The sequence below is a fragment of the Taudactylus pleione genome, unplaced genomic scaffold, assembly GCF_031769625.1.
Source record: "Taudactylus pleione unplaced genomic scaffold, aTauple2 ptg000394l, whole genome shotgun sequence".
In the NCBI taxonomy this organism is placed as follows: Eukaryota; Metazoa; Chordata; class Amphibia; order Anura; family Myobatrachidae; genus Taudactylus; species Taudactylus pleione.
This window is the reverse complement of record NW_028284795.1, coordinates 1250001-1276352: the sequence shown is the minus strand read 5'-3', so window position 1 is coordinate 1276352 and position 26352 is coordinate 1250001. Positions and strand designations below refer to the sequence as shown.

Here is a 26352-nt window from a genome sequence, read left to right as displayed (position 1 = left end):
ACTATAAATATGGGAGCATCTGTGTTCCTGTTTATCAGTTGGGTTGCGTGCCTGTGTTGATGCATTATGTGTATGACTGCGTATAAATGTGTGTGTAAATGTGTGTGCACCTGTATAGGTTGAGTCTCCCATATTCAAATATTCCAAAATACGGAATATTCCGAAATACAGACTTTTTTTTTTTTTAGCATGACTGAGATAGTGAAACCTTTACTTTTTGATGGTTCAATGAGCACAAACTTTGTTTAAAGCACAAAATTATTACAAATATTGTATAAAGTTACCTTCAGGCTTTGTGTATATGAAACATAAATGAATTTCATATATGTAGATAAACTTTGTTTGAACCACAAAATTATTGTATAAAATGACCTGCAGGCTGTGTGTATATAAAACATAAATGCATCCTGTGTTTATTATTATTACATTTTATTTATAGGGCGCCACAAGTGGTCCGCAGCACCGTACATACAGTAAAGGGTACACAGAACATTACAATACAGTAACCAAATTATAAACCGAGCACAAGTAACAATTAGCAACACAATTCTCCATACACAATACAGCTGGGATGGTGAAGGCTGTCATAGAAGTGCTAGAGAAGGCTGTGAGACAGTGGGGAGGACCCTGCTCCTAGGAGCTTAAAATCTAGGGGGGACAGACAGCTGACATGAGGCATGAGTATGTAGAGGGAGCCTGAGTGCAGGAAGTAGGCAAGGTAGAGATGGCTGAGGAAGGAGAGACAGAGGCTTGGTGACAGTTATGTGGTGGAAGGGTATGCTTTGATGGACAGGTGGGATTTCAGTGCACGTTTGAAGCTCTACAAGGTCAGGGAGAGCCTGATCGAGTGAGGGAGCTAATTCCAGGGAAGGGGGGCTGCACGAGCAAAATCTTGGATACGAGCATGAGATGAAGTAACCAGGGTGGAAGAGGTAACAGTCATTGGCAGACCAGAGTTAGCGGGAGGGAGTATGTAAGGAGATGAGGTTGGAGATGTAGGTAGCAGTAGAGTTAGAGAGGGCCTTGTATGTGAAGGTGAGGAGTTTGAAGAGGATTATGTAGGGGAAAGGGAGCCAGTGCAGGTTTTGGCAGAGGGGAGCAGCAGAAGTGAAACGGCGGTAGAGGAAGATAAGTCTATCTGCAGCATTGAGAACAGACTGGAGAGGAGCAAGATGGCAAAGTGGGAGGCCAGTAAAGAGAAGGTTGCAGTAGTCAAGCCGAGAAATGATTAATGAATGATTAATCAGTTTGGTAGCATTCTGGGAGAGGAAAGTCTTAATGCGAGCGATGTTGCGTAGCTGGAACCGACAGGATTGAGCCAGAGATTGAATGTGGGGTGTGAAGGAGAGGATGGAGTCAAGACTGACGCCCAAGCAGCGAAGTTGGGGGACAGGGGAGATGATGGTGTTGTCAACAGTGATAGCGAGATTGGTTAGAGTGGAGACTCTATTAGGGGGAAAGATGATGAGTTTGGTTTTGTCCATGTTGAGCTTCAGAGAGCGCTTGGACATCCAGGAAGAGATGGTGGAGCGGCAACTGGATACCTGAGGACAGAAGGGGAGAGTTCAGGAGGAGAGGTATAGTTGAGTGTACGGCATAGAGGTGGTATTGGAGGCCAAATGAGCTGATGAGTACTCCTAGTTAGAAGTGTACAGGGAGACCAGTGGGCCCAGGACAGAACCTTGCGGGACACCAACGGGAAGGATGGAAGTGGAGCCATACACAGAAAAGGAGCGGTTGGTGAGGTAAGAGGTGAACCAGGAATGGACGGTGTTAGAGATGCCAAAGGTCTGAAGGAGGAGAGTATGATCCAAGGCTGCAGAGAGGTCCAGGAGGATGAGCAGAGAGAAGTTGCCCCTGGATTTGGCTGCAAGCAGGTCATTGGTGACTTTGGCCAGGGCAGTTTCAGTGGAGTGATGTTGGCGAAAGCCAGATTGGAGAGGACCAAGGATGGAGTTGTCAGAGAGATAGCTGGTGATGTGGCTGTAGACAAGCCGCTCAAGTAGTTTGGAGGCAAAAGGGAGAAGAGAAATGGGGTGGTAATTGGCAGGTGAAGATAGGTCGAGGTTGGTTTTTTTAATAGGTGTGACGAGATATGTTGAAAAGGTGAGCAAGGTGGGAGCAGACGGTGGAGGAGAGGGAGCGTAGAAGGCGAGAAGTGAGGGGGTCAATGGGGCAGGTGGAGAGGACAAGATGAGGGAGTGGACCTTGTCACCCAGGGTGAGGCTGAAGGAGCACAAGGTGGGATGGCCGAGAGGTGCGGATGGTGGGGTTGCAGCAGGGAGATTGGAGGATATACTATGACGAATTACCTCAATTTTGGAAGAGAAGGAGGCAAAGTAAAATGCAGTGAGGGAGGATGGAAGGGTTGGGCAAAGGAGTGTAGAAAGTACCAAAGAGGCTGCGGGGACTGGAGGAGTTGAGCGACTGGAAGGATTGCTTGGCGAGGGCAGAGCTGTAGGAAGAGAGGACAAAGTTGAAGTGAAGGAAGTCTGCCAAAGAGCGAGATTTCCTCCAGAAGCGCTTGGCTGTGCGCGAGCATTTTTTGGAGAAACCGGGTCAGTTTGGAGTGCCAGGGTTGGGACTGGCAGAGGGCAATGGAGTAAAGTGCAGAAGTGAGGGTGATGTAGAAGGAGGCCGTCTGGCTATGGCAGGCCATGGCTGATAGAGGAGACTATCAAGTGAGGAAGACAGGACAGCAGGGTTGAGATTCTCAGGACTGCGTCTGGTGATGGTAGCTTTGAGTGAGGATTGGAGGACTTTAGGGTCACATTCCCAAGATATCTCTTTATGGTAAGCAAAAATGCTTAAGTACAGAATATTCCAATATCCAAAACACCACTGGTCCCAAGCATTTTGGGTATGGGAGACTCAACCTGTATATATACTAGATGCCCCTGGCGCTGTTTACTTTTACTCTCTCTTTACTCCTGTCTTCCAATCTCCATCCCCCCCCATTTATTTCTCTTACCGTTGCGTGACGACGTACCTCGCTACACCGGCGCTTGGTCAGGTGACTGGTCGATCCAGCACTATGGCGGTGTGACAACTGACGTCCTACACTCTCAGCTCGGACAGGAGTATGCAGACTTGCAGGACAGTGAGAGGCTGGTCACTGGCACTTATATCACTGGTATTTGTTGTATGAGGCTGGAATCCCTGCCTGAGGGAACACACACAGCACGGGGCTGCACTGGCCATGGTGTGTATGAGAGGAGGCTGGGACCCCTGCCTGAGGGGAACACACACAGTACACAGCACGGGGCTGCACTGGCCATGGTGTGTATGGGAGAGAGATGCTGGGATCCCTGCCAGAGGGGAACACACACAGTACACAGCACGGGGCTGCACTGGCCATGGTGTGTATGAGAGGAGGCTGGGACCCCTGCCTGAGGGGAACACACACAGTACACAGCATGGGGCTGCACTGGCCATGGTGTGTATGAGAGGAGGCTGGGACCCCTGCCTGAGGGGAACACACACAGCACGGGGCTGCACTGGCCATGGTGTGTATGAGAGGAGGCTGGGACCCCTGCCTGAGGGGAACACACACAGTACACAGCATGGGGCTGCACTGGCCATGGTGTGTATGAGAGGAGGCTGGGACCCCTGCCTGAGGGGAACACACACAGCACGGGGCTGCACTGGCCATGGTGTGTATGAGAGGAGGCTGGGACCCCTGCCTGAGGGGAACACACACAGTACACAGCACGGGGCTGCACTGGCCATGGTGTGTATGAGAGGAGGCTGGGACCCCTGCCTGAGGGGAACACACACAGTACACAGCATGGGGCTGCACTGGCCATGGTGTGTATGAGAGGAGGCTGGGACCCCTGCCAGAGGGGAACACACACAGTACACAGCATGGGGCTGCACTGGCCATGGTGTGTATGGGAGAGAGGCTGGGACCCCTGCCTGAGGGGAACACACACAGCATGGGGCTGCACTGGCCATGGTGTGTATGAGAGGAGGCTGGGACCCCTGCCTGAGGGGAACACACACAGCACGGGGCTGCACTGGCCATGGTGTGTATGGGAGAGAGGCTGGGACCCCTGCCAGAGGGGAACACACACAGTACACAGCATGGGGCTGCACTGGCCATGGTGTGTATGGGAGAGAGGCTGGGACCCCTGCCTGAGGGGAACACACACAGCACACAGCATGGGGCTGCACTGGCCATGGTGTGTATGGGAGAGAGGCTGGGACCCCTGCCTGAGGGGAACACACACAGTACACAGCATGGGGCTGCACTGGCCATGGTGTGTATGAGAGGAGGCTGGGACCCCTGCCTGAGGGGAACACACACAGCACGGGGCTGCACTGGCCATGGTGTGTATGGGAGAGAGGCTGGGACCCCTGCCAGAGGGGAACACACACAGTACACAGCACGGGGCTGCACTGGCCATGGTGTGTATGAGAGGAGGCTGGGACCCCTGCCTGAGGGGAACACACACAGCACGGGGCTGCACTGGCCATGGTGTGTATGGGAGAGAGGCTGGGACCCCTGCCAGAGGGGAACACACACAGTACACAGCACGGGGCTGCACTGGCCATGGTGTGTATGAGAGGAGGCTGGGACCCCTGCCTGAGGGGAACACACACAGCACACAGCATGGGGCTGCACTGGCCATGGTGTGTATGGGAGAGAGGCTGGGACCCCTGCCAGAGGGGAACACACACAGCACGGGGCTGCACTGGCCATGGTGTGTATGAGAGGAGGCTGGGACCCCTGCCAGAGGGGAACACACACAGCACGGGGCTGCACTGGCCATGGTGTGTATGAGAGGAGGCTGGGACCCCTGCCTGAGGGGAACACACACAGCACGGGGCTGCACTGGCCATGGTGTGTATGGGAGAGAGGCTGGGACCCCTGCCAGAGGGGAACACACACAGTACACAGCACGGGGCTGCACTGGCCATGGTGTGTATGAGAGGAGGCTGGGACCCCTGCCTGAGGGGAACACACACAGCACACAGCATGGGGCTGCACTGGCCATGGTGTGTATGGGAGAGAGGCTGGGACCCCTGCCTGAGGGGAACACACACAGCACACAGCACGGGGCTGCACTGGCCATGGTGTGTATGAGAGGAGGCTGGGACCCCTGCCAGAGGGGAACACACACAGCACGGGGCTGCACTGGCCATGGTGTGTATGAGAGGAGGCTGGGACCCCTGCCAGAGGGGAACACACACAGCACGGGGCTGCACTGGCCATGGTGTGTATGGGAGAGAGGCTGGGACCCCTGCCTGAGGGGAACACACACAGCACGGGGCTGCACTGGCCATGGTGTGTATGAGAGGAGGATGGGACCCCTGCCTGAGGGGAACACACACAGCATGGGGCTGCACTGGCCATGGTGTGTATGGGAGAGAGGCTGGGACCCCTGCCAGAGGGGAACACACACAGCACGGGGCTGCACTGGCCATGGTGTGTATGAGAGGAGGCTGGGACCCCTGCCAGAGGGGAACACACACAGCACGGGGCTGCACTGGCCATGGTGTGTATGGGAGAGGCTGGGACCCCTGCCTGAGGGGAACACACACAGCACACAGCATGGGGCTGCACTGGCCATGGTGTGTATGGGAGAGAGGCTGGGACCCCTGCCTGAGGGGAACACACACAGTACACAGCACGGGGCTGCACTGGCCATGGTGTGTATGGGAGAGAGGCTGGGACCCCTGCCTGAGGGGAACACACACAGCACACAGCACGGGGCTGCACTGGCCATGGTGTGTATGAGAGGAGGCTGGGACCCCTGCCTGAGGGGAACACACACAGCATGGGGCTGCACTGGCCATGGTGTGTATGGGAGAGAGGCTGGGACCCCTGCCTGAGGGAACACACACAGCACGGGGCTGCACTGGCCATGGCGTGTATGGGAGAGAGGTGACACTGCTGCCTGGGGAGCTCCAGCCTCAGTGTGGTGAGGTCAGTCTGCCAGGCAGAGCCAGGTGTGTGCTGCACTTGGTGCTGGGACCCCTGCCTGAGGGGAACACACACAGCACGGGGCTGCACTGGCCATGGTGTGTATGAGAGGAGGCTGGGACCCCTGCCTGAGGGGAACACACACAGTACACAGCATGGGGCTGCACTGGCCATGGTGTGTATGAGAGGAGGCTGGGACCCCTGCCTGAGGGGAACACACACAGTACACAGCATGGGGCTGCACTGGCCATGGTGTGTATGAGAGGAGGCTGGGACCCCTGCCAGAGGGGAACACACACAGTACACAGCATGGGGCTGCACTGGCCATGGTGTATGAGAGGAGGCTGGGACCCCTGCCTGAGGGGAACACACACAGTACACAGCATGGGGCTGCACTGGCCATGGTGTGTATGAGAGGAGGCTGGGACCCCTGCCTGAGGGGAACACACACAGCACGGGGCTGCACTGGCCATGGTGTGTATGGGAGAGAGGCTGGGACCCCTGCCAGAGGGGAACACACACAGCACGGGGCTGCACTGGCCATGGTGTGTATGAGAGGAGGCTGGGACCCCTGCCAGAGGGGAACACACACAGCACGGGGCTGCACTGGCCATGGTGTGTATGGGAGAGGCTGGGACCCCTGCCTGAGGGGAACACACACAGCACACAGCATGGGGCTGCACTGGCCATGGTGTGTATGGGAGAGAGGCTGGGACCCCTGCCTGAGGGGAACACACACAGTACACAGCACGGGGCTGCACTGGCCATGGTGTGTATGGGAGAGAGGCTGGGACCCCTGCCTGAGGGGAACACACACAGCACACAGCACGGGGCTGCACTGGCCATGGTGTGTATGAGAGGAGGCTGGGACCCCTGCCTGAGGGGAACACACACAGCATGGGGCTGCACTGGCCATGGTGTGTATGGGAGAGAGGCTGGGACCCCTGCCTGAGGGAACACACACAGCACGGGGCTGCACTGGCCATGGCGTGTATGGGAGAGAGGTGACACTGCTGCCTGGGGAGCTCCAGCCTCAGTGTGGTGAGGTCAGTCTGCCAGGCAGAGCCAGGTGTGTGCTGGACTTGGTGCTGGGACCCCTGCCTGAGGGGAACACACACAGCACGGGGCTGCACTGGCCATGGTGTGTATGAGAGGAGGCTGGGACCCCTGCCTGAGGGGAACACACACAGTACACAGCATGGGGCTGCACTGGCCATGGTGTGTATGAGAGGAGGCTGGGACCCCTGCCTGAGGGGAACACACACAGTACACAGCATGGGGCTGCACTGGCCATGGTGTGTATGAGAGGAGGCTGGGACCCCTGCCAGAGGGGAACACACACAGTACACAGCATGGGGCTGCACTGGCCATGGTGTATGAGAGGAGGCTGGGACCCCTGCCTGAGGGGAACACACACAGCACGGGGCTGCACTGGCCATGGTGTGTATGGGAGAGAGGCTGGGACCCCTGCCTGAGGGGAACACACACAGTACACAGCATGGGGCTGCACTGGCCATGGTGTGTATGGGAGAGAGGCTGGGACCCCTGCCTGAGGGGAACACACACAGCACGGGGCTGCACTGGCCATGGTGTGTATGAGAGGAGGCTGGGACCCCTGCCTGAGGGGAACACACACAGTACACAGCACGGGGCTGCACTGGCCATGGTGTGTATGAGAGGAGGCTGGGACCCCTGCCTGAGGGGAACACACACAGTACACAGCATGGGGCTGCACTGGCCATGGTGTGTATGAGAGGAGGCTGGGACCCCTGCCAGAGGGGAACACACACAGTACACAGCATGGGGCTGCACTGGCCATGGCGTGTATGGGAGAGAGGTGACACTGCTGCCTGGGGAGCTCCAGCCTCAGTGTGGTGAGGTCAGTCTGCCAGGCAGAGCCAGGTGTGTGCTGGACTTGGTGCTGGGACCCCTGCCTGAGGGGAACACACACAGCACGGGGCTGCACTGGCCATGGTGTGTATGAGAGGAGGCTGGGACCCCTGCCTGAGGGGAACACACACAGTACACAGCATGGGGCTGCACTGGCCATGGTGTGTATGAGAGGAGGCTGGGACCCCTGCCTGAGGGGAACACACACAGTACACAGCATGGGGCTGCACTGGCCATGGTGTGTATGAGAGGAGGCTGGGACCCCTGCCAGAGGGGAACACACACAGTACACAGCATGGGGCTGCACTGGCCATGGTGTATGAGAGGAGGCTGGGACCCCTGCCTGAGGGGAACACACACAGCACGGGGCTGCACTGGCCATGGTGTGTATGGGAGAGAGGCTGGGACCCCTGCCTGAGGGGAACACACACAGTACACAGCATGGGGCTGCACTGGCCATGGTGTGTATGGGAGAGAGGCTGGGACCCCTGCCTGAGGGGAACACACACAGCACGGGGCTGCACTGGCCATGGTGTGTATGAGAGGAGGCTGGGACCCCTGCCTGAGGGAACACACACAGCACACAGCATGGGGCTGCACTGGCCATGGTGTGTATGGGAGAGAGGCTGGGACCCCTGCCTGAGGGGAACACACACAGCACGGGGCTGCACTGGCCATGGTGTGTATGAGAGGAGGCTGGGACCCCTGCCTGAGGGAACACACACAGCATGGGGCTGCACTGGCCATGGCGTGTATGGGAGAGAGGTGACACTGCTGCCTGGGGAGCTCCAGCCTCAGTGTGGTGAGGTCAGTCTGCCAGGCAGAGCCAGGTGTGTGCTGGACTTGGTGCTGGGGCCTGAGCTGAGGCCGGAGCTGCTCAGCAGCTGCCGTCGTCTGTGAGGCCCTGAAGGGCCGTCTGATGTATTTGCCGCCTGAACACAAACACGTGACTAAAGATGGGATTGACAGCTCTTCTCATCCAATGAGCAGCTCCAAAGAGACTCCCCGGAAGTTGTCGTTGCCACAGAGACCGCGCTGGCCCTCCCAGGATTGGCAGCTTGACTGGCCAATAGCGGCTGAGCGGGATTAGCGGGCGGAGCCCCGGGGGTTGGCGGGGAGAATGATCTGATGTGACTGGGGGATCTGCCGCTGGTTTCACACCGGGCTGCGGATTTCCTGTGCTCGGGCCTCGGTGAGGTGAGTGATGTGGCTACGCTGCGATTTACGGGCGAAGACCCGCTACCCCCGTATGTGACAGTAGTGGTCTGTCTCTGCTACCCAGTAACACTGGCCTGGGCTGTTCCATCTGTGCAGGATAGGGGGGGCAGGACGTCACTACCTATCGCTTGTCTGATGGTCCTTACTGGCAGTGATAGGAGGCGGCCGTGGGATGTACCATGTGTGCAGTGTAGGGGTGGTGTGTGCCCATCATACATATACAGGCGATGTAGTCAGGGCGCTGTGTGTTACTGTGGGTGTAAGCATATGGCGCCAGCATACTCTGCAGCGCTGGGCAACTGGGGACAGACACAGACATGAAAGCAGACGGCTAAAGTGCTCAGAGGGTGCTGCTTCCAGCCTATGGCAGACTGAGGGGTGTTATGTGATCCCTAGGAGGTCAGGGCTGGGCAGCAGAAGATGGGGCTATAGAATAGTAGGGGGACAGTGCTCTGACCTGGGGGGTGGTGTTAGCATGGCTGGTGTGGTGACAGCAGGTTACTGTACTCTGCTTATCAGTCATTCTATACATTATATCACATGTCCTCTAATAATGTCCCCTCTATCTATGGGGCCTGTGTGTCACCAGCTGATGTGTGATTATTATATACATTATATCACATGTCCTCTAATGTCCCCTCTATCTATGGGGCCTGTGTGTCACCAGCTGATGTGTGATTATTATATACATTATATCACATGTCCTCTAATAATGCCCCCTCTATCTATGGGGCCTGTGTGTCACCAGCTGATGTGTGATTATTCTATACATTATATCACATGTCCTCTAATAATGCCCCCTCTATCTATGGGGCCTGTGTGTCACCAGCTGATGTGTGATTATTATATACATTATATCACATGTCCTCTAATGTCCCCTCTATCTATGGGGCCTGTGTGTCACCAGCTGATGTGTGATTATTATATACATTATATCACATGTCCTCTAATAATGCCCCCTCTATCTATGGGGCCTGTGTGTCACCAGCTGATGTGTGATTATTCTATACATTATATCACATGTCCTCTAATAATGCCCCCTCTATCTATGGGGCCTGTGTGTCACCAGCTGATGTGTGATTATTCTATACATTATATCACATGTCCTCTAATAATGCCCCCTCTATCTATGGGGCCTGTGTGTCACCAGCTGATGTGTGATTATTATATACATTATATCACATGTCCTCTAATAATGTCCCCTCTATCTATGGGGCCTGTGTGTCACCAGCTGATGTGTGATTATTATATACATTATATCACATGTCCTCTAATAATGTCCCCTCTATCTATGGGGCCTGTGTGTCACCAGCTGATGTGTGATTATTATATACATTATATCACATGTCCTCTAATGTCCCCTCTATCTATGGGGCCTGTGTGTCACCAGCTGATGTGTGATTATTATATACATTATATCACATGTCCTCTAATAATGTCCCCTCTATCTATGGGGCCTGTGTGTCACCAGCTGATGTGTGATTATTATATACATTATATCACATGTCCTCTAATAATGTCCCCTCTATCTATGGGGCCTGTGTGTCACCAGCTGATGTGTGATTATTATATACATTATATCACATGTCCTCTAATAATGTCCCCTCTATGGGGCCTGTGTGTCACCAGCTGATGTCATTATATACATTATATCACATGTCCTCTAATAATGTCCCCTCTATCTATGGGGCCTGTGTGTCACCAGCTGATGTGTGATTATTATATACATTATATCACATGTCCTCTAATGTCCCCTCTATCTATGGGGCCTGTGTGTCACCAGCTGATGTGTGATTATTATATACATTATATCACATGTCCTCTAATAATGTCCCCTCTATCTATGGGGCCTGTGTGTCACCAGCTGATGTGTGATTATTATATACATTATATCACATGTCCTCTAATAATGCCCCCTCTATCTATGGGGCCTGTGTGTCACCAGCTGATGTGTGATTATTATATACATTATATCACATGTCCTCTAATAATGCCCCCTCTATCTATGGGGCCTGTGTGTCACCAGCTGATGTGTGATTATTATATACATTATATCACATGTCCTCTAATAATGTCCCCTCTATCTATGGGGCCTGTGTGTCACCAGCTGATGTGTGATTATTATATACATTATATCACATGTCCTCTAATGTCCCCTCTATCTATGGGGCCTGTGTGTCACCAGCTGATGTGTGATTATTATATACATTATATCACATGTCCTCTAATGTCCCCTCTATCTATGGGGCCTGTGTGTCACCAGCTGATGTGTGATTATTATATACATTATATCACATGTCCTCTAATAATGCCCCCTCTATCTATGGGGCCTGTGTGTCACCAGCTGATGTGTGATTATTATATACATTATATCACATGTCCTCTAATAATGTCCCCCTCTATCTATGGGGCCTGTGTGTCACCAGCTGATGTGTGATTATTATATACATTATATCACATGTCCTCTAATAATGCCCCCTCTATCTATGGGGCCTGTGTGTCACCAGCTGATGTGTGATTATTATATACATTATATCACATGTCCTCTAATGTCCCCTCTATCTATGGGGCCTGTGTGTCACCAGCTGATGTGTGATTATTATATACATTATATCACATGTCCTCTAATGTCCCCTCTATCTATGGGGCCTGTGTGTCACCAGCTGATGTGTGATTATTATATACATTATATCACATGTCCTCTAATAATGTCCCCTCTATCTATGGGGCCTGTGTGTCACCAGCTGATGTGTGATTATTATATACATTATATCACATGTCCTCTAATGTCCCCTCTATCTATGGGGCCTGTGTGTCACCAGCTGATGTGTGATTATTATATACATTATATCACATGTCCTCTAATGTCCCCTCTATCTATGGGGCCTGTGTCACCAGCTGATGTGTGATTATTATATCACATGTCCTCTAATAATGTCCCCTCTATCTATGGGGCCTGTGTGTCACCAGCTGATGTGTGATTATTATATACATTATATCACATGTTCTCTAATAATGTCCCCTCTATCTATGGGGCCTGTGTGTCACCAGCTGATGTGTGATTATTATATACATTATATCACATGTCCTCTAATAATGTCCCCTCTATCTATGGGGCCTGTGTGTCACCAGCTGATGTGTGATTATTCTATACATTATATCACATGTCCTCTAATAATGTCCCCTCTATCTATGGGGCCTGTGTGTCACCAGCTGATGTGTGATTATTATATACATTATATCACATGTCCTCTAATAATGCCCCCTCTATCTATGGGGCCTGTGTGTCACCAGCTGATGTGTGATTATTATATACATTATATCACATGTCCTCTAATGTCCCCTCTATCTATGGGGCCTGTGTGTCACCAGCTGATGTGTGATTATTATATACATTATATCACATGTCCTCTAATGTCCCCTCTATCTATGGGGCCTGTGTGTCACCAGCTGATGTGTGATTATTATATACATTATATCACATGTCCTCTAATGTCCCCTCTATCTATGGGGTCTGTGTGTCACCAGCTGATGTGTGATTATTATATACATTATATCACATGTCCTCTAATAATGTCCCCTCTATCTATGGGGCCTGTGTGTCACCAGCTGATGTGTGATTATTATATACATTATATCACATGTCCTCTAATGCCCCCTCTATCTATGGGGCCTGTGTGTCACCAGCTGATGTGTGATTATTATATACATTATATCACATGTCCTCTAATAATGTCCCCTCTATCTATGGGGCCTGTGTGTCACCAGCTGATGTGTGATTATTATATACATTATATCACATGTCCTCTAATAATGCCCCCTCTATCTATGGGGCCTGTGTGTCACCAGCTGATGTGTGATTATTATATACATTATATCACATGTCCTCTAATGTCCCCTCTATCTATGGGGCCTGTGTGTCACCAGCTGATGTGTGATTATTATATACATTATATCACATGTCCTCTAATAATGTCCCCTCTATCTATGGGGCCTGTGTGTCACCAGCTGATGTGTGATTATTATATCACATGTCCTCTAATAATGTCCCCTCTATCTATGGGGCCTGTGTGTCACCAGCTGATGTGTGATTATTATATACATTATATCACATGTCCTCTAATGTCCCCTCTATCTATGGGGCCTGTGTGTCACCAGCTGATGTGTGATTATTATATACATTATATCACATGTCCTCTAATAATGCCCCCTCTATCTATGGGGCCTGTGTGTCACCAGCTGATGTGTGATTATTATTTACATTATATCACATGTCCTCTAATAATGTCCCCTCTATCTATGGGGCCTGTGTCACCAGCTGATGTGTGATTATTATATACATTATATCACATGTCCTCTAATAATGCCCCCTCTATCTATGGGGCCTGTGTGTCACCAGCTGATGTGTGATTATTATATACATTATATCACATGTCCTCTAATGTCCCCCTCTATCTATGGGGCCTGTGTGTCACCAGCTGATGTGTGATTATTATATACATTATATCACATGTCCTCTAATGTCCCCTCTATCTATGGGGCCTGTGTCACCAGCTGATGTCATTATATACATTATATCACATGTCATCTAATAATGTTCCCTCTATGAGGCCTCTGTGTCACCAGCTGATACTACAGGGGACACCTACTGATGTGTGATTATTATATACATTATATTACACATCTAATAATGTTCCCTCTATGGGGCCTTTGTGTCACTAGCTGACACTACAGGGGACACCTACTGATGTGTGATTATTATATACATTATATTACTCTAATAATGTTCCCTCTATGGGGCCTGTGTGTCACTAGCTTACACTACAGGGGACACCTACTGATGTGTGATTATTATATACATTATATTACACATCTAATAATGTTCCCTCTATGGGGCCTCTGTGTCACCAGCTGATACTACAGGGGACACCTACTGATGTGTGATTATTATATACATTATATTACACATCTAATAATGTTCCCTCTATGGGGCCTGTGTGTCACTAGCTGACACTACAGGGGACACCTACTGATGTGTGATTATTATATACATTATATTACACATCTAATAATGTTCCCTCTATGGGGCCTATGTGTCAAGCTTATTTTTCATAACATTATGTAGTTGCTGCAGTTTCTGCATAACTATGCATTGTCCCTATGTACTAATACAGGGATGGGGAACCTCAGGCCCGGAGGCTGTATAAGGCCCTCGGAACCATTTGGTCTGGCCCTCTTGAGTTTTTTTCTGCTAGCCTCATCTGGCTATCACTGTGCCTATAATGACACCCTGCTGCCAGAATCTATGCAGCAGTGCCACCTGGAGCGTCCTTGGGATGCTTCAGACGGTCACACCGCCGTCCTTACAGCTCCCTGGAGCATCCTCAGGATGCTTCGGGCATTGCTGTAATCACTGGCGATTGTGGCTCCGCCCCCATGTGACATCACATGGAGGAGGTGTGGTCTGCACCAGGCCAGCAAATAATGTTATACATATCCAAATGGCTCTCGGCAGAAAAAAGGTTCCCCACCCCTCTACTAATAGCACTATGCAGGAGATGTCACAGAAGTCTCAGGCAAAGTGCTAATTGGCACTGAAAATCGCAGTCCCCCATTACTATCAATGGGGACTAAGATCTGACCATGTTATTGCCTCCAGTAGTTTACACCATATTCAGATGGAGTAAACTGCCTTAAGCCTATGGAGATCTTTCGGTCTCTATCTCGCAGTCCCCGGGCAGCGGCAGAAGGTGACACTGTGCATATGGGCAGTGCCAGCTTCCACAGCAGAAGCCCTTCATAACCCAGAGACACTTCTACAATATGCTGAGTAGTGTTCCTTCTAGAATGCAGGTAGGGCATCCTCTGCGTGTGCCTGAAAAGGAGGCACGGCTGACCGGGGAGGGGTCTGTCCTTGTGCCACACCCCCAATTCGTCACACTTGGGAGGGGGGGGGTTCAGTACTTACGGAAGTGATGGGCTTCCCCCAAGCTCTACCCTCACAGTGAATAGATGCCATGCAATGCACACGGCTTCTATTCACCTGGCGGTGATCAGTCACTGTAACTTTTCCCACCAGCGGGACACTGCGGCACTCGGGTAGGGTAGGCACAGACAGGCTCTTTTAGCAGAACACCGCTAAAAGGGCAGGGTATATTTTGCCCTCTTAAAAGCGGGCAGGGCGCAACACTCTACTAAAACAGCCTAGCGGGAGCACTACCGGGGATGTAGCTCGCAGGGGCAGTGGTAACAGCAATACTTTCTAGTTCCCCTTTGCACACAGCGGGGATATTAAAATATTACTCGCGATATTAAACCTTAATAATCGCGGAAGTTCAGCGATTATTAATACATATGCTGTTTTTCGGACAGGGTGCTGATCACTGAGGAGGGTACATTTTAATCTTGAAGGGCAAATTTAGGGCGCAAAGTGTTGCTACAGCTGTGGTTTATGAGCGAAGCATAGTATTGAATAATAAACTCTAGACCACGGGTGGGCAGTAAGCGACCCTCCAGCTCCTGTGGGACTAGACATGCCACAGTTTTGCTATCGGGGCATGTTAAAACTTTGACTGGGCATACTGGGATATGTAGTTCAACAGCAGCTGGTGGCCTCTTACTGCCTATCCTGCTCTAGACAATTCAATCCCACATATGTATCATTGTGACAGCAGGCTGACATCACTACTGTGTACTGCTGGGGACCCTGCTCCTCCCACTATATAACTCTCAGTCTGTGACTTCCTGTATCAGTAGCTTTATTTTAATATAAATAATGGACACTCCATGTTTGACAAGAAGGATTAAAGTGGCTTAAAAAATCATTAAAAATTATACATACCCAGTTGGCAGTGAAGATATGTACAAGTTGTATTCAAGTTTTGTCTTTTCGGGTGAGGGATATACTCCTGGCTCCTTAAGTGACACACAACTTAAGTCAGAACGTTCCTAGGTAATATGATGTATGACAGGTTAGGACTTAAGACACTAGATGGCGGCAGAGCTGCATGTAACATGTAAGCAATGAATTAATGCACACAGCAATTAATAACTGGCGCTGGCTGTATACAGAATTTCTACTTCAGGGTCCATAGGGGGTCCACAGGGTTGACCTTGGGGTATAGGTTGGGAACCAAATCCGGGCACCACGCAGTTAAAGCTTTTAGCTCCCAGGATGCACTTGGGTCCACTCTCCCTATAACCCCGCCCCCCAGCCAGAGGCACCTCAGTTTAAGTTGGTGCCCGGCCGGAGTCGGGTCACCGTTACTGCAGGGGGGGCTGCTTAGCAGCCCCTAAGCTTAAAAGAGTTTTATTTTATTATTTTTTTACTACTCTTCAGAGCGGCAGCATCAGACTGTCCAATGGACGTCTGAGCTGCCGCTCCTACACCCCGCCGGCGCTGCGACGCCAGTACAGATCTGGGGATCGCAGCGGGACCCCAGAGTCTGTACTAGCCGGGCTCTGGAGGAATCCCTGGGCTGCTGCCGGATCGACGGGGACAGGTAAGTCGCGTGGTCACCGCTTGCGGTGATCCACGTGTGAATAATGCAGCCTTATGCCTCCGGTCTCTGGGGACAGACCGGAGGCGCTAGCGGTGGCGGCGGGCTCCCCCTCCATGGAGGCATACCCCGCGTGTCCACAGCCCACCAGGGATTATAGCGGCAGCAGGAGCCGGCATCCCGGGGGGTTAATTGCTAGCCAGGGGAGGAAGCCTTCCCTGTCTAGCGGCTCCTCCCCTCAGCTCAGCGCGCCTTTCAATACTACAGTCTGGCGTCGCTGAGCTGCTTCCTCCGCGGGCCACGCTTCTTCTGAGGTCTCCAGCGGCCATTTTCTCTCTGTGGTGCTGCAGAACTCTTAGGATGACAGTGAGCCCAGTCCCCCTGCGTACCTGGCCATTTTGGGTGAGTGTACACAGCGCTATAGCCTTCCCAGACACTGAATCTGGGCAGTTGAATGTAGCGACATAGTGCAGTATATTATATGTCATGCTTATGTATGTATATATATTTTTCTGCATTGTATGTGACTTATGCTAGTGCTGACTGTCTGCTTTTTCTCTCACCTGTCAGTGTATATCTATCCCTTTTCTTTATCTGCCCTAATACAGGTGTACCTGGGGTGGTTCTGAGACCTCACATATATATATTTGTTAATATCTGTGAGGTTTGTCACATACTGTTGCGTGCTGCACGTTGCCATATTTTAGATGGAACTGTGAGTTGCGTACGCTGATAATGGGTTCCTGCAGCTAATCTTAGCGTCAGTCAGGACCGGTATGGCGCTGCTTAATATTTCCGTCAAGATAGTCAGATATATCTGACCAGGAGATTGCACACGATACTGCACCCATTATTGCTATCCTGCAAGTCATAGCCTGCAGGAATTAGTGCGGAGGATTTTAACTCAGAAAGGTTTACGTATGCGGCACCATCTGGTGCCGGGCCCCTTGCACGACCCCCTTAAAGGGCGTTGTTTCTCAGGATCCTCTCCTTTGAGGATCGCCGGGCGGGCCCCATTGTCGTCACTCGCTGGGAGTTACTTCACCATACTGCCCTTTTGAACTCGGGGTATCTCGCAATTTCTTGCAATTTACCCCTGTGTCACAGACTATCGCTCCCTGCCGGGGTTTTTCACAGTACATGAATTACCTCCGATACCACATCGGTCTGTCATTCCCCTTGCAGGGATTACCACAACGGCCACCCTGGTGGATGTTGTTTTATACGAAATACTAATTGGCGTGATATACGCCCTGTGGTTACTGACCAGTGGCTCTGCCGTGAACTGGATGGTATATTCGGCTCTTTCCCTCTCACAGGGGGGGGAGCCGATCTCAAGTATTATTATCCCTGCTTTGGGGCTGGTAGCCAGGCTCATTCTGGATATAGAGAATGTCGATCCTGCACCAGTATCATACATCTCCCGTTTTCTGCCCAGCGGGTGGATCTCATAGCGGGAGTCTGGCTGTCCCCAGATACGAGGAGTCACAAAGGCCTCCTGTTTCCCATTCCCTGAGGGTCCTCACAAGTAATGGAAATCCCTTTCTGGGATGGATTTGTATGTTAATCATCGGGTTACAGGCATTAATACGCCTCCCATCCCGGCCTGGACGAATTTTATGGATCCGTAGGTGGTAACTTTGCCTGAAATCAATGTACTCAAGTTTTCAGGGCCTGTTGCCCGTCCTACCATGGCCATCGCATGGTGATGCTTTTGTGACGTTTTTCCCCTCCAACACGTCTGAGGTTCGAATATCTTTTTGCCGCTCACAAAATATGCAGTGGTCATATGTGGGATTACCTCATGGGATGCCGGTCTTCTAACTTTCAGGGTTTCGGCGGCGTCTGTATCCGCCGCAGTACCCTATGGCTGCGTTATGGGAAAGCAGAGGTGCACACTCCTTCCAGGGGGAAGTTCTTGTTTGGTCCTGACCTTGACAAGATCGTTGCATCATTGGCAGTATCACTAATGGGGAGATACCGTCTTTAGCTACTCCCACTACATTCGGACTAACTCTGTTAAGTCTTTTTGTCCTCAGGGTCAGCCTAAAGGCCTGTTTTTTCCTAGGCTGTCGGCCTCCACGGGGGCCACCATATCCAGTACCGAGCAGTCCTGGACTTCCGGACGACCCTGTTTCTACACCTGAGGATATACCCTCAGCCTGACGGGACAGGTCTACATCTGGGGAATTTCCAGAGTGAGGTACTGATTCTCAACGGCCTCTCATTGCTCATGCAGCCTCCTCACAGGCATTGTTACACGGGCCCTTCTTCAGAACTGATCAGGGCCTTACAATCCCAGAAAGCTATACAGTCTTTGTGGTAAGCAGAGCTATTTCGGCCAACCTCACTATCTCAGTGAGGGACTGGTTGTTCTACTTTCTTTTTGGGGCGGTGACCGACTGGTCCTCCTTTGCCTATACTCTGTCTCAAATCCCTGAATCAGATTCCAACGGTGCCTTGACTCAGGTGGAATCGTCCATGCTCCATCATCCGATGTTTGGAACCTGGGGATTTTATGGTATATCCGAGTATTCAGGATACGTACCTACGGGTACATACAGAGCCCTCTCATCAGCATGGGTTCAGGTTTGCTGTGCCACAGCAACACTTGTAAGTTTCGGGCTCTGCCTTTTGGGGCTGTCCTCAACTCCACCGGGGTTTACCAGCTTTATGGATTTTCTGACAGTTCACCTGTTCAGTGTATCCGAATGCTCCTTTCCCTGGACGGTCTCCTACTTTTAGCAGGATCACCAAGGTACTTTACCGCCAGGTCAGGATAACCGGGGCTTCTTCTCGTCACAGAAAAGTCCTCCCTGCATCCCTCACAGGGTTTTCTTCATCTGGGAGCACTGCTGGATTCTCAGAATCTGAGAATTTTTCTGGCGTAAGACAAGATCTCCACTCTTCAACTTCGAGTGTGCGGATATCTACGCAGTCGACATATGTCATTACTCTTTGTGATGCGCGGTCTACCAGAGTGTCTACCTTTTGGTAGGGTGGAATGTGCTCAGTTCCATTCCAGGCCTTGCCATAATTGACTCCCCTCCAGATGGATCGAGTTTTTTCCATCGGATCGCTGTTCGAACGATGATACTTTCTACGGAGGCGAGTTGGTCTCTGTCCGGGTGGCTATGGCCATCTCGTCCAGGGTGTTCTTTGCTAAAGACAGTGTCTGGTCCGCATTCATTTCGGGGCAGTTGGACGTCTGTCGCTTCTGCCCTGCCACTTACCTTGTTGATACTTTAAGCTGTCTTGGACTTTCACTCTGGCCTAACCCATTTGTCACGGTTAACCTGAATAGGTTCAGTCCGACAGTGTCACAACAGTGGCTTCCATCTAGGCAACACTGGTAGTTGGGTGGCAATGTTAGGAATGTCACCCATTCTGACATAGTCCAAGGGTCTTCTCCTGGCCAACTCTGCGGTGTTTATTCCCGGAGCTCTCCATTGGGAAGCGGGCTTCCTCAGCCGTCACGGCGTGCATCCCGGGGACTAGTCTCTTCTCCAAGAGAGGTTTCAACTCCTGGTGAGCAGAGGGGGCCTCCCTGAGGGGATTGATCCCCATGGCCTTCTGACTCGATCACACATTACCGGTGTTACAGTCCAGCTCTAGGAGTACTGAAGCTACCTTCAGTGACTCTTTGTCAGTGAAGTGGTCCTTCCACTTTGTGTACCTGTGTCCTCCGGTCTCCCTTCTTCCTCGAGGTCTTCGGAAGTTTAATTCGAGACGGAGGGGCTTTCCTTCTGGGGGCTCCAGGTCGTCCCAGACATTACTGGTACTAAGATTTTCGGAGTCTCCTCCTCGATGCTCCGTTCCTACTGCTTCACTATCTGGACCTGTTGTCTCAGGGTCCTTGTTTTTCCCTGGATCTGGATCGCTTGTCTTTAACTGCGCCCCTACTGTGGTCCTCGGGCTTCCCTGGCTCTGTCTTCATTGAGATGTTTAGAGCAGATAGGCCAGACTTTGCTGGGATCTGCCACGGACTGTGGCATACATAATTCTTATGGTATCGTACCTGTCGATACGATCCTCCGGTGTCCAGGATTTCCAGATATTCTGGCATGCCTTCCAGCTGGCTTGGGTTTCACCCTTGGCCTGGCCTTCCTGACAGTGCGGATCTCTACACTGTCGGTATGGTTAAGATATGGAATTGCTCCGCTCTGATATCCAGTTCATCCTTTGGAGTGTTTTCTGGATTATGTCTCCACTTGTCCTCCCTAGGGACTCCTGGGGAGTTAGTAGTGGTTCTTTGTTCCCTCCGGGGACAGTCAATGGAACCGCTGGTTGTGATAGCCATTACATGGTCTATTGTTTAAGCTCTCTCTCTCTCTCTCTCTCTCTCAGGGTGTTTAAATCAACCAGGAGAGTGTCTGAATGGGGAGCGTTCTCATGTGGCTCCCTCTTCTGGAGGGCATCATGTCAGGGTGTGAGTTGCTCTCGCCCTGTGTTTCTTCTTAAAGTGGTTTTTAGGTTCCATATTATTCTGGAACTTATGGTATGGCCATTCAGTTCCCAGTCCTCTCGGCTGTTGTGGCCTCATGGACTGTGGTCCGGCCTCTTTGGCTTTATGTGATCCGTTCAAGTTCCTTATGGTAAGCGGACTCCTTATTGGTGGTCTGCGGTTTCTGGTTTTAACAGGAAACGATGGCCGGCCTATAATGAAATGTTGACTGGATGGCCTCGTATGTCTTCCTCAGGGGCCTACCCATGGGTGGGCATTTCTGTCGTTGAGGCTTGTTTTTTTCTCGGGCCGTGTAACCCTCGTGGGTGGCTCGCTGTGGCGCCTCGGCTGTTTTGCCTTACTAGGTGGCCACGTGGTCTTCTGTCCACACCTTTTTAAGGTTCTAGGCATTGGTTTCCTTTGCCTCTCAGGATGCTTCCTTTTTGGCGACGGATTCTCCTCTCAGCACAGGAGCGTCCCCACCCTTGGTTGAACTGCTTTGGGACATCCCCAAGGTCAACCCTGTGGACCCCCTATGGACCCTGAAGTAGAAAAGATGAAGTAGCTGAATAAGACACATTTAATAGGAACTTCTAAATAACAAGAGATATGGTAAGAACTTACCTTTGTTATCTCTGTTTCTACGAAGTCCATAGGGTCCACAGGGCGCCCGCCCTGACGCACCTGGCTTCATATGGGCTGTGTGGCTGGTCACCGGTTTTCCGTCTCCCATTTCGGTGAGTATGGTTATTGAGTGTTCCAGTTTTCTCTCTCTTTTTCTCTCCTCCTCCGGCCTTTGGCTACTTACAATCTGAGGTGCCTCTGGCTGGGGGGCGGGGTTATAGGGAGAGTGGACCCAAGTGCATCCTGGGAGCTAAAAGCTTTAACTGCGTGGTGCCCGGATTTGGTTCCCAACCTATACCCCAAGGTCAACCCTGTGGACCCTATGGACTTCGTAGAAACAGAGATAACAAAGGTAAGTTCTTACCATATCTCTTGTTATTTAGAAGTTCCTATTAAATGTGTCTTATTCAGCTACTGGCTAATGCTTATCTGATGCTTAGAATAGAATTGCTTAGTATAACCGGGCTTGCACATTATTACAGAGGCTTGGTCATTTTCCTAGTAAAGTTACAGTGATAATGTTATAACAAAAGTATAATAATGTGTGTTCTGTGTCCTGGAATCATAATTATATATCTATCTATCTATCTAGCTGGAGTACCCAGCGTTGCCCGGGATTTTAAGAATCTTTGTTTACACATCATCCTCCAACAAACCTCTCCTTAGGCAGGCCTCACGAAAAGTATGACAAACTTCCCCATCCACAGTCCTAAGGTCTTCGAAGGAAGTAGGACCTGTAACGGTGTAAAGCAAACTTCGGAGATGGAAGCATTCAAAATGTGTGGGATGTACAGTGTAAACACGGCCAAGAGCTTCTGTTGCTCTGATACCAGGATGACTGTGTACTTCCTGGTTGCTGGATCGCACTATGAAATGCTCAGCAACTACTTCCAGTTCCTTGTGCAGCTCTTTCCGGCATTCAGGGGCTCTACGGTGTATAAGATGCATCCAATCTATTTTACCCTTCACGGGCTGACAAAGGAATGAACCGGAAGTAGCCTCTGTGCGTTCCATAGTGCGGCCCAGCAACCAAGGAGGTAGACAAAAACCGTTTGGTCGCCACTGTTGACGCCATCTAGTTGTGTAAGATCCTGCATGAGCAAGTATAAATATTGTGCTGCAGAGCTGCGTTTTTGCATCCCAGTATAGTTGCCATCTTTATGGGCCTGACTGTAAATCAGATGGATCTCTCCTCATGGATGCAGATATAAATTTTTACAATATTCAGACTCGTAATAAGCCTGGCTTAATATCAATAGTGGTTCCTCGGTGCAGGTTTGCTGACTGTGTCGGCAGTGCAAGGGTGTTCTCAATGCAGGGTGCCGGCAGTGTCCTCAGTGCATGTGTTCTGACAGTGTCGGCAGTGCAGGGGTGCTGGTGGTGTCCTCAGTGAGGGAGTGCCGGCAGTGTGGGGGTCGCTAAGGGTGTCCTGAGTATGTGGGGCAGCATTGCAGGAGTGTCGGCAGCGGGGGATGCTGCCAGTGGAGGTGTCGGCAGCGGGGGGTGCCGGCGGTGTCAGGCAGCGAGGGATGGCAGGCGATATCATCTTTTGCTTCCTGTGTGCATATTAAATGGGCTTAACGCTGATTGGCTGAGAGCCGTGACAGACGGCTCTCTCAGCCACTTAGCTTTAAGCCCGCTCAATACAAAACCTTGCGGACCGACAGCGACATCGCAAGGTTTTGCCTCGGGTGAGGTATCCAGGGCCGGCAGGGAGATCCAAGCTTGGCTCGGATCGCCCCGGATCCCCAGAATTCGGGTGGGTTCGGTTCTCTGAGAAACGAACCCGCTCATCCCTAATAAATTCATACAGCATTTAAAAGGTACTGTAAACTCCATGCGAGAGCCATAGTAAATGATGTTCAGAGACTTAGGGCCTGATTCAGAGCCGAACGCTCTGACCAGAGCGCTCGCTCTGAATCAGGGCCCTCCTCCCTAAAAATAGAGCGGCCTCTTGGACCTTGACCACCCACAGCTTATGCGAGCGTCCATGAGACCATCGGGCTTGCGACGAGACCCTGCGGTAGGGTCTCGCTGCCGCAAGCCCAGGAGTGATTTTGGCTCTATCAGAGCCAAAATCACTCCCACTGACATCACTACTGATGTCAGTGGGGCCGGCCACAGACGGTAGGCGTTCCCATGGGAACGCCTCCGTCTGACAGCCACGCCCCCGGCACGCCCACCAAAGGGGGCGTGCTGTCACTCATCATCGACAGCACGCCCCCTTTGGTGCGAGACCCCGAGCGACGTATTCCTCGTCGTTCGCCTGCGTCCCTCCGTTGTGCGCATGCGCATTCGGCCAACATCGACCCGCTCACGAGCGGGTCTGAATCTGGCCCTTAGATTATATGCTACAGAATAAAGTTCCATAATTCCTTAGTATGTAGCAATATGCATGTTCTAAAATCAAATTCTGAAATTAAACAAAAATTTAATTTTGATATTTTTATTATTGACCTTGCCGATGGCCCAAGAAGAATGGTGTCCAAATCGGCATCTAACAATAAACCAAACAGCACAATGCTTTTATTCTTCTTTGGTGTTTTAGGTGTTAGAACCATGAGCGATCTTGGCTTGTAAACTGTGGTCTAAGGGCCTGATTCAGAGCCGGACGCTATTTGCGCTCGCTCGCCCAGAAAATAGGGGTGGCTATTTAAATGAACCGTTCGCTCTTTGCGGTCTGTTCACGCCTCTATGTCTGAACGAGCGAACAAAACATGTGAACGTAATTTTGAAAAAAACGCCCCCTGGCCGCTCGCATCATACGTCATGTCCGCTATTTATTAGATTAATCGAGTACATCGGACGGCGTATGAACTGCTCGCTATTATTGTGGTTGGTTTTTCCTACCACAATCTTGCGAGCAGTTCTAACTATAAAACAACCCAGTGACGTGGTCAATGACGCTGCTGTATTAATTATGCACACCCTTAAAACGCCCGTTTTGACCGTTTGGCACGCCTGCGATCGGATCTCCACTCCCCATTTTCAAGCACCTTCCCCTGTTACCACCCACATACGCCTCATTCTGTCACTCAAAATAGCAGGCATTCGCTATTTAGCGAGCACACGATTTTCGGCCGCACTGACTGGTTCGCGCATGCGTATTAAAATCCGTACGCATGCGCAGTTGTGCGAACATCGGTCGGAACGAACGAGCGGCCGCTTACGAGCGGCTCTGAATCAGGCCCTAAATCCTTTTCTAATTCCGCACCTGACCTGTAGAGGGCGAATGCTATGCAAAAATTGTTTTTTAATTATTTATTAACAGTAATTTCGATATCAAATTTTTTTTATTTTTTTTTTAGTTGCCTCCGCCGTGTTTTAATACACTCGTATGTAAAATTTCACGATCTTGGCTTGTAAACTGTGGATTTGTATAGAAAGACAGAAGGACAAATTTTCATTTTTATATAGTAGATATAGTATATTTCCACCATTGATAGCTCCCTGTCTTCTGTTACACAGTAACACGTGTGAAAAGCGCTTTTCTGTTTGAGGTCACTGATCTGCTGAAACACCATGTGCTGCTGTGAACTTGTCCGTTACTTGATTGGGTAATAGACAGGTGGAGATGAGGAGTGAGTGCAATAAGCTGCTCACATCCTGGTCAGTGACTTAATGAATTAGGCAGCGCTACCACCGTGCCTGAGAGACCCTGAGGGCGTTTATGGTAATAAGCGGGTGCCCGGCTTATGGGAGCACAGGAAAAACACCGGTGTTTGCTCCCCCAGAAATAATCTGACTCCTGCCGCCCTTTGCCATCCCTTCTGGTGTCTGCGGGCACATTTATTTGCAGATCCATGCCCTGCTGTGCTGGTGGAGTGTTGTTAGTGTTATCGATGCCACGTAGCAGTATGGCACAATAATTTATGTCTGTGGCCGGTGTTTTCAGGCACATTAGTGCAGTTCTGTGACAACATTCCATTTATAAAGGGACGTATTCGGAAAATAGGTGTAAGAACCCATCGCAGCCGCTTTGGCACAATATATCAGTGTTCGTGCTGGACCTACAGAAAGAGAACTCTGGAAAAGGGTGTGTGGTTAAGACGCACCCCCTTTTCATCACTCTTGGGGGGCATGCCCGGCACTTATGGACATGCCAGGCTGCCTCCAAGCACTCATGTTTCTGTGTATAGATGCCGGGCGCATGCACATGGCTTCCATTCACCGGCGGTAATCACTATACCGCAATTTTCCCCATCCGTGGGTCACTGCATCCGCAAGCTGTTTTAGCGGGGAGCCTCCAGGTGGGGCAGGACGCATTCTGCCCTTTTGAAACCGGGCAGGGCGCGGTGCCCCACTAAAACAGCCTAGCGGGAACGCTAATATATGCAAGAGCTGCTAAAATAGGAGGTAAAAAGCCCATTGGAGACATCACTAATTATCTTCTTCTATATAAGAAATTATCCTATAGGTGTGTTCTACATTGTCCCGCCCCTGGGAAGCAGATGGACAGAATCCCAACCGCCGGCTTCCCGACTGTATAATCCCGACAAGGGTTAAATGACAGGCGTCGAAATCCCAACGCCTGTCACTTTCCCTACGCCGAGAGCCCGACACCCGGCTTACTGATCGAAGGTAAGCCGGGCGACTGGCGCGGAGAGCCGCGTGGGGGGCGGATGGTTGGTTTAGGGTCCCCGGGGGGGATTTAGGATTAGGCACCCACCCCCGCGGGAGGTTAGGTTTAGGCTAGAGGAGGGGGGGGGGTTAGGGTTAGGCACCCCTAAGGGAGGGTTAGGGGGTAGAAT

At 51.1% G+C, this 26352-nt stretch overlaps 1 protein-coding gene across 1 annotated transcript in view; it reads left to right on the top strand.

Annotated features, from left to right (window-relative positions):
- Positions 1–8865: 8865 nt before the first annotated feature.
- LOC148506818 (E3 ubiquitin-protein ligase rfwd3.S-like) overlaps positions 8866–26352 on the top strand; it is a 44856-nt gene continuing 27369 nt past the window's right edge. Inside the window, exon 1 of the mRNA XM_088446224.1 lies at positions 8866–9013. The gene's annotated coding sequence lies outside the window, so the exon portion shown is untranslated. The remainder of the gene's footprint in view (positions 9014–26352) is intronic.